The sequence below is a fragment of the Triticum urartu genome, chromosome 1A (genome assembly GCF_056163025.1).
Source record: "Triticum urartu cultivar PI428250 chromosome 1A, HENAU_Tu73, whole genome shotgun sequence".
NCBI classification, from domain to species: domain Eukaryota; kingdom Viridiplantae; phylum Streptophyta; class Magnoliopsida; order Poales; family Poaceae; genus Triticum; species Triticum urartu.
This window is the reverse complement of record NC_141873.1, coordinates 285,276,289-285,284,174: the sequence shown is the minus strand read 5'-3', so window position 1 is coordinate 285,284,174 and position 7,886 is coordinate 285,276,289.

Below are 7,886 nucleotides of genomic sequence, written 5' to 3'. Positions count from 1 at the left end.
AATGCATCCGGAACATGATAAGCAAGAAAATCAAGCTTGTCAACGTGGTCCAGGTCATGCTCTTCCACCGGATCCTCCCGTGTCAACGACGGGCATTCAACTTGTGGGAGTTCGACCCGACCGAGCACCAGATGCTGCAAGAGATCTTCGGCACGACGCACAAGGACGTCTGGAGGGTGCTGTTCAAGGGCGCCGAGGTACCTCCTCCCCTTACCGAGGACCGCGGACTTAGCGCGAAGCGCCCTGCGAATCCGGTAAGTCTTTTATAAGATGTTCATCTTCCCCAGTTTGACCATGCGCGGGATCTAAACCGCCACACCATTTTCCAGGACTAGGTCGAGACAACGGAGCAGATTGACTGTCCAGCCCCCCTGCCCGAAGATCCAGCGGATGCTCTCCTAACGGACATGCTTGCTCCGGCACCTTATGAGGTGCCGGAGAAGAAGGTCAAGAAGAAGGCCATGGGGACCTGAAAGGGTCTCCGGCGTCAGGTGATATCGGACTCATCGTCCGATAACTCCAAGGCGCACTCCTCCCATGAAGACGGAAAGGAGGAAGAGGAAAGTTCTTCCCCCAGCCAGGGGAGACACGAAAAGGAAGGCCGCCCCAACCGGGGAGGCCGAAGGGTCCTAGAAGAGGATGACCCTCCTTCCGGACTGCTCCACGACTGCCGCCCAAAGCGATGACGAGTGGTTGATCAGGGACAAGGCCTTGGCAAAGTCATAAGTATCCGAATTCCATTGTAATTCATGGTATGTTTTATTCCACTGCTTCTCATCACGACGAACATGATTATGCAGCCCGCCCCGAGCCCGGATCGATGTATCTTCGTCGGATGGTTCTTTGGACCCGTCAGATATGAATAGCGATTCACTTCCGACTGCCTCTTTCCCTCGCCCCACGAACAACGTCGAGGTGTTGTCCCAAAGGGCACCGAGTCGAGGGGAGGTAGTCTTGGAGGCGCCTCGAGCCAACCTTCTGGAACCTGGGCATAAAGGGAGCAAGAATCCCGCGGGATCCAAGTTCGGCCCCCAGCCGAACATTGCACCGGAACCTCCAGTGGTTCCAGACTCCGGAAGGCGACCCCCTGTGAAGAGGGGCAAGCCGCCCGTGCTGGTGGCCTCTGTCCATCCAGAGGCGCTGGACAACTTGTTGGAAGCGCTTCGCGGTGCTTCCATCGATGAAGAGCACCGCACTATCATGAGTGCAGTGATCGAGAAGGTTCGGTCCGCCAAAAACGGACTAACTGAAGCTTGTGCCAGCCTCCTAACAGGCTTTCAGGTAAGTAGTCAAGATATATGAAAATATTAACGCATAGACAGTAGCCCCTAATGCTCTGTTTGGCATTCGCGAAGAAAAGCCGAATAGAGGATCAAATAATAATCACAGGAGTCTAATCATAATATGTCCATGTGAATATGCAGGCTTCACTGCTGGCTGCTGCCGCACATACTGCGGAGGTCGCTACACTGAAGCAGGACCTTGAGCGGTCCGAGGAAGAGCTCGGCCTTGCCAAGAGGCAGCTCGAGGAGAGCAAAGGTAAGCAATACCTTGTCTATGTATATAGAAAAAGAAAGATTGGTTGCAAAATAATAGGATCATCATGAATGTGCCAGGGGCCATGACCGAAGTGGCGACCTTGAAGAAGGCGCTTTCCGAGGCTGAAGACAAAGCGGCCAAGGAGCGCATCAAGCGAGAAAAATAAGAGGCCCGAGTAGGCGAGGTGCAGCAAGAGCTCCAAGCTCCCATCAAGAAGCACGAGGCCTTGGAGCTTGACTTTAAGACGCGAGAGTCCGAGCTTGCGAAGGCCCTCGAAAGCGTGAAACATGCCAAGGCCGAAGCCCAAAAGGCCATCCAGGAAATTGAGGCGGTTATGAAGATAGCGGCGGGTAAGGCATTCATTATGCAAAACAAGCACGTGAAAGAAAATTTCTTTTTACTTACCCGAGTTCGGAGCTCTCTAGGAGCGTTCGCAGATCTGCCCCGCAGTGTGTCGGATGCCGCGGAGTTCTACCGGGCCGAGGAGGGGAGCTCGACGGAGAAGTTGTTCTAGTATCACTATACTGGGACCGAACACCCGATGCCCTTGAGCGACCAGCTGAAGCAACTGGTCGAGCTCTACAAGGCGGCCGAACAGGCCATTAAGGGCCTTATAGTCCGAATGTGGCCTGGCGATCCCCTGCCTAATAGCTACTTCGGTTTGGTGAGGCGGCTTGTGAATGCCTGCCCCCGGTTTGAAGTCATCAAGCGGTCCGTCTGCATGGAAGGTGCACGCCGGGCTTTTGCCCGTGCGAAAGTGCACTGGGCGAAGATAGACACCGAGAAGATGGTGAAGGAGGGGCCACCGCAGGGCAAGGAGAATCGCCACCCCGAAATGTATTATGACGGTGTACTGAAGGGTGCCCGCCTTGTGGCGAAGGAGTGTACCAAAGATGTAATTTTTGAATGAACATGCTCATGTGATTGCGCAATGTGAAAACTAGTTCATTTGCGCTATGCAACGCTTTTGAATTTAAAATATTATGTTCTATGCGGCCGTTTATCAAATCTGAGAGTTGGCCAGTCATCGGCTTCTGCCGCCATGCAGCTAGTACTGGGGTGTTCGGGATAAATCTGAGCACTCTTTTTCCCATTTTTTGGGTCCTCTGAGGGAGGTGCTTAGCGCGACGAACCAGGCAATCGGACTATAATGCTTTATCACTCTCACTTAGCCATAGAAGTCTACAATTTTAAATTTTGGTGAAGCCCCTAGTATTCAGAAGGCCGAATATGGGGTGCTATATATGCCTAAGTCGAACAAGGTCGACTCCTCACCCAAAGCGGAAAAAGTCTTGAAGGACTTGAGACCTCTCGAACAGTGACCAACTCTCGCCTTATCATGACAGTCAGTTCTGGCTTTCTCTACTGAGGTGCTCGTCCAGAAGAACCGGGACACAATCGCAAACCCAACTATTTACCCAAGACATGATTCGGAGCTGATGCATATAATGCTATAAGTTCGGGGTGCGGCACTGTCGAAAGTGTTCGGACTTCTCGCGCCGTATTATGGGGTATACGAAAGCCCCTGGCGTAGTGGCTGTACCAGAATGTACGGGTGTTGATTGTCGTAAATAAACATATAAAAAAGAATAGATAATGCAATAATAGACTAATGCTGTGCATTGTTATTTAAAGAATACGTCAAAGCGTATTTATACAAGTAGTGTAATAAGCAAAAAATAGGACTATTTGACATGTCCTATCCAAGGGCAAGCTGCGGACTGGTATTTAAAGCAGGTATTTCGCTCGTTATCAGAGACCACCTGGGGATTCCTTTGTACGACGTAGCTTCCTGCCTCCTTGGTTATTGTATTATGTTTCCGGCAATCGCACTACCGGATAGGGCTTCCAGAGAATAAGGTCCTGAAAGAGAAAAAATAATGAAGGTAGGCGGCCCCTGGGGCGGTTGAGCCGCATTGTGGGGCGTGCCCTGATCGTGCCCCCGCCTGTGCCCATGGTATTTCCAGTGCGTAATTATGTACGCATGGCACGTATTTCATCGCTTGACTAGGACTAGGATGGGGGCCGAGTTACTAGGCGAGCTCTGAACGTGCCATGCGAACCTGCTGCAGGTTACTCCGGACTCGCTTGACGGTGTCCGGGGGCTGTATCATCGAGTTGGCGGTTTGCCTTAAAAGGCTGTTTTGTGCCTCTGCAGCGAGGGCCGCGGTGTGCTCCTTTGTGCGGAGCGAGCGCTCTGTGTTGCCTTTGACTGTTATGACCCCCCTAGGTCCTGGCATCTTGAGCTTGAGGCGTGCGTAACGCGGTACCGCATTGAATTTTGCAAATGCGGTTCGCCCGAGCAGTGCGTGATAGCCACTGCGGAACGGGACGATATCGAAGATTAACTCCTCGCTTCGGAAGTTGTCCGGGGATCCGAAGACCACTTCCAGTGTGATTGAGCCCGTGCATTGGGCCTCTACACCTGGGATGACACCCTTAAAGGTGGTCTTGGTGGGTTTAATCCTTGAGGAATCTATACCCATTTTGCACACTGTATCCTGATAGAGCAGGTTCAGGCTGCTGCCGCTGTCCATGAGGACTCGAGTGAGCTGAAATCCGTCAATGATGGGGTCTAGGAACAATGCGGCGGATCCTCCATGACGGATACTAGTGGGGTGGTCCTTGCGATCGAAGGTGATCGGGCAAGAGGACCACGGGTTGAACTTTGGGGCGACAGGCTCCATCGCACAGACGTCCCTTAGTGCACGCTTCCGTTCCCTCTTGGGAATGTGGGTTGCGTATATCATATTCACCGTCTTCACTTGTGGCAGGAATTTCTTCTGTTCTCCTGTGTTCGGCGGCCGGGGCTCCTCCTCATTGTCGCTATGCAGCCCCTTGTCCTTGTTTTTGGCATTCAACTTGCCAGCCTGCTTGAACACCCAGCATTCTCTGTTAGTGTGATTGGCAGGCTTATCGGGGGTGCCGTGAATTTGACACGAGCGATCGAGTATGCGGTCCAAACTGGACGGGCCCGAAGTACTTCTTTTAAACGGCTTTTACCGCTGACCGGATCTAGGGCCTCTGAATACGGCATTGACTATCGTATCTTCAACGTTATCACTGTTATTGCGGCGCTTGTGTCTATTACGACGTGGTCTGTTGTTAGCATCTTAATATCTGAAGTTCCTGGATTCCTTGATGTGTTGTTGCTGCGAGCCATCCAGCTATCCTCACCCGTGCAAAAGCGGGTCATGAGTGTCGTGAGGGCTGCCATAGATTTCGGCTTCTCCTGGCCGAGGTGCCGGGCAAGCCACTCATCACGGATGTTATGCTTGAATGCCGCTAAGGCCTCAGCATCCGGACAGTCGACAATTTGGTTCTTCTTAGTTAGGAACCGCGTCCTGAATTGCCTGGCTGATTCCCCTGGTTGCTGAGTTATATGGCTTAGGTCGTCAGCATCCGGTGGTCGCACATAAGTGCCCTGGAAGTTGTCAAGGAATGCATCTTCCAAATCCTCCCAACTGCCGACGGACTCTGCTGGCAAGCTATTCAGCCAATGCCGAGCTGGTCCTTTGAGTTTTAGTGGGAGGTACTTGATGGCATGTAGATCATCGCCGCGAGCCATGTGGATGTGGAGGAGGAAATCCTCAAACCATACTTCGGGATCTGTTGTGCCATCGTATGATTCGATATTTACGGGCTTAAAACCCTCCGGGAATTTGTGATCATAACTTCATCAGTGAAGCATAGGGGGTGTGCGGCCCCTCTGTGCCGGGCTATATCCCGACGCAGTTCATACGAGTCTTGTCTGCTGTATTCGGCCCTTCAAGATTTACTTTTAGTGTATCCGGCGTGACGGTCATTGTCCCGCGTTGGTGCGCGCCGTCGTGACCCATATATCGATCTTGGGTGTTTTTCCCTGCTTTCCAATTCATCTCGCAGGTCCCACGTGTTGCCTCGGTCCTTGGTATTTTTGTTTGAGTGGCGGCGGGGTGCCGGATGAACTTGAGGCTGAAACGCCTCTCTATCTCGGCCACGCGGTGGCCGGTCAGCCGCCTCGTACGCTGGTGAAGTAGGTTTTACTGCTTCCTCCTCGAGTAGAGACCTGTGTCTTGGGTAACTCTTGGAGGGGCGTTCGAGTTCGTATTCCTCGGCCGCAAGGACTTCGGTCCATATGTCTGCTAGCAAATCTTGATCAGCTCGAAGCTGTTGCTGCTTTTCCTTCAGGCTATTTGCCGTGGCAATAAGCCGGTGCTTGAAGCGCTCCTGCTCGATGGGATCCTCAGGACGATAAAATCTTCGTCGCCGAGGCTCACCTCACCTTCGGAGAGGGGCATGTAATTGTCATCCTCTGTTTCTTCATCTGCTGCCTGTTCTGGAGGGCTAGCTTGTTCATCCTCTTGCTCTAAATTTGGCTGGAGGGGATTGTCAACGTCTTCGGCACTATCCGGAGTGTTATTGTCTCTTGTGCTGGTATCATTGCTTTTGCTATGGCGGGACTTAGAGCGGTGCCGCTGACGTCGGTGCCTGGGTTGCTTCTTGGAGGGGTCATCCTCCGCTGTTTTGTCGCCATTGCCTTCTCTGGGGGTATCCACCATGTATATATCGTATGATGAGGTGGCGGTCCAGCGCCCTGTGGGCGGTGGTTCCTGTTTGTCTCCTGCATCGTCGTCCATACTGTCGATGTCTTCGGAGTAGAAGTTGAGCATGTCAGTTAAATCGTCGACAGTGGCTACTAAGTAGGTGGTGGGTGCGCATCGAATTTCTTCGTTGTCCGCATCCCATTCTAGCCGGACATAGTTCGACCAAGGTTCTCCTGGCAGGGAGAGAGACCTTAACGAATTTAGCACGTCGCCGAAGGGCGAGTGCTGAAAGATATCTGCAGAGGTAAACTCCATGATCGGCGCCCAATCGGATTCGATAGGAACGGGCTCAGGCGGCTCGGAGTCCATGGCCGGGGAATCCAGTAGTTCGGCATCATAGCTCATGTGAGGAGTAAAGTCAGTATCCGTCTCTATCACCACTGAGAGTGCGGCCTCCATGGCGGGGTCTATCCGCCCATCCTCGAATGGCGCAATTTTCTCTGGATTGAAGGCTGGAGTAGTTGCTGGTGCGATCTCCCGAACACTGTCCGATGGCAGAGCTAAATCATGCTCGTCGTGAGTCAGCGGCGCACCTGGCATGGGCTCAAATTCGTCGAAGATCAAGTCTCCGCGGATGTTGGCAGTGTAATTCAAGTTTCCGAACCTGACCTAGTGGCCAGGGGCGTAGCTCTCGATCTGCTCCAAATGGCCAAGCGAGTTGGCGCGCAGTGCAAAGCCGCCGAATATGAAGATCTGTCCGGGGAGGAAAACCTCACCCTGGACCGCATCGTTACCGATGATCGAAGGAGCCATCAGGCCTTATGGTGACGACATAGTGGAACTCTCAATGAAAGCACCAATGTCGGTGTCAAACTGGCGGATCTTGGGTAGGGGGTCCCGAACTGTGCGTCTAAGGCGGATGGTAACAGGAGGCGGGGGACACGATGTTTACCTAGGTTCAAGCCCTCTTGATGGAGGTAATACCCTACTTCCTACTTGATTGATCTTGATGATATGAGTATTACAAGAGTTGATCTACCACGAGATCGTAGAGGCTAAATCCTAGAAGCTAGCCTATGGTATGATTTTTGTTGTCCTACGGACTAAACGCTTCGGTTTATATAGACACCGGAGGGGGCTAGGGTTACACAGAGTCGGTTAAAATGGGAGGAGATCTACATATCCTTATTGCCAAGCTTGCCTTCGACGCCAAGGAGAGTCCCATCCGGACACGGGATGAAGTCTTCAATCTTGTATCTTCATAGTGCAACAGTCCGGCCAAAGGATATAATCCGGCTGTCCGGAGACCCCTAATCCAGGACTCCCTCAGTGTCCCCTTGCTTTATTGGGGACGGGGGTGAGGCCCGTCCCGTCCGTCGCCGCTCCTTCTCGCCTTGACACGCGCCTTGGCCAGTGAGGTGCGTGGTGCCATGTAGGCAGGAAGGCAGCTGAGGTGGCGCAGTGGTGGAGCCTTCATGAAGATCTGCATGCCGCCACGCAGGCGCTCGATGAGTTGGCCTGGGGCTGCATGTTGCCACGCAGGTGCCCGCCCAGCTGGTTGGGCTGGCAGCTGCATGTGAACAGCGGTGGAAAGCTTGGTTGGCGCAGGCCTGGTGGTGGCCCCGCTGGCGTCCTTGGCGAGGGCCTTGCTGGGTGGCCCGGCAAGTGGCTTGCCGCGGGGCGTTGTCGTCCCCGGCAAGGACCTTGCCGGGGGTCTGGTGGCCTTCCTCGGCAAGGATTTTGCCGAGGATCGTCGTCTTCTAATCCTCATCTGATCTTGAATATGTCTTCACAAAGATCTGCATCTCACCATGGAGGTGC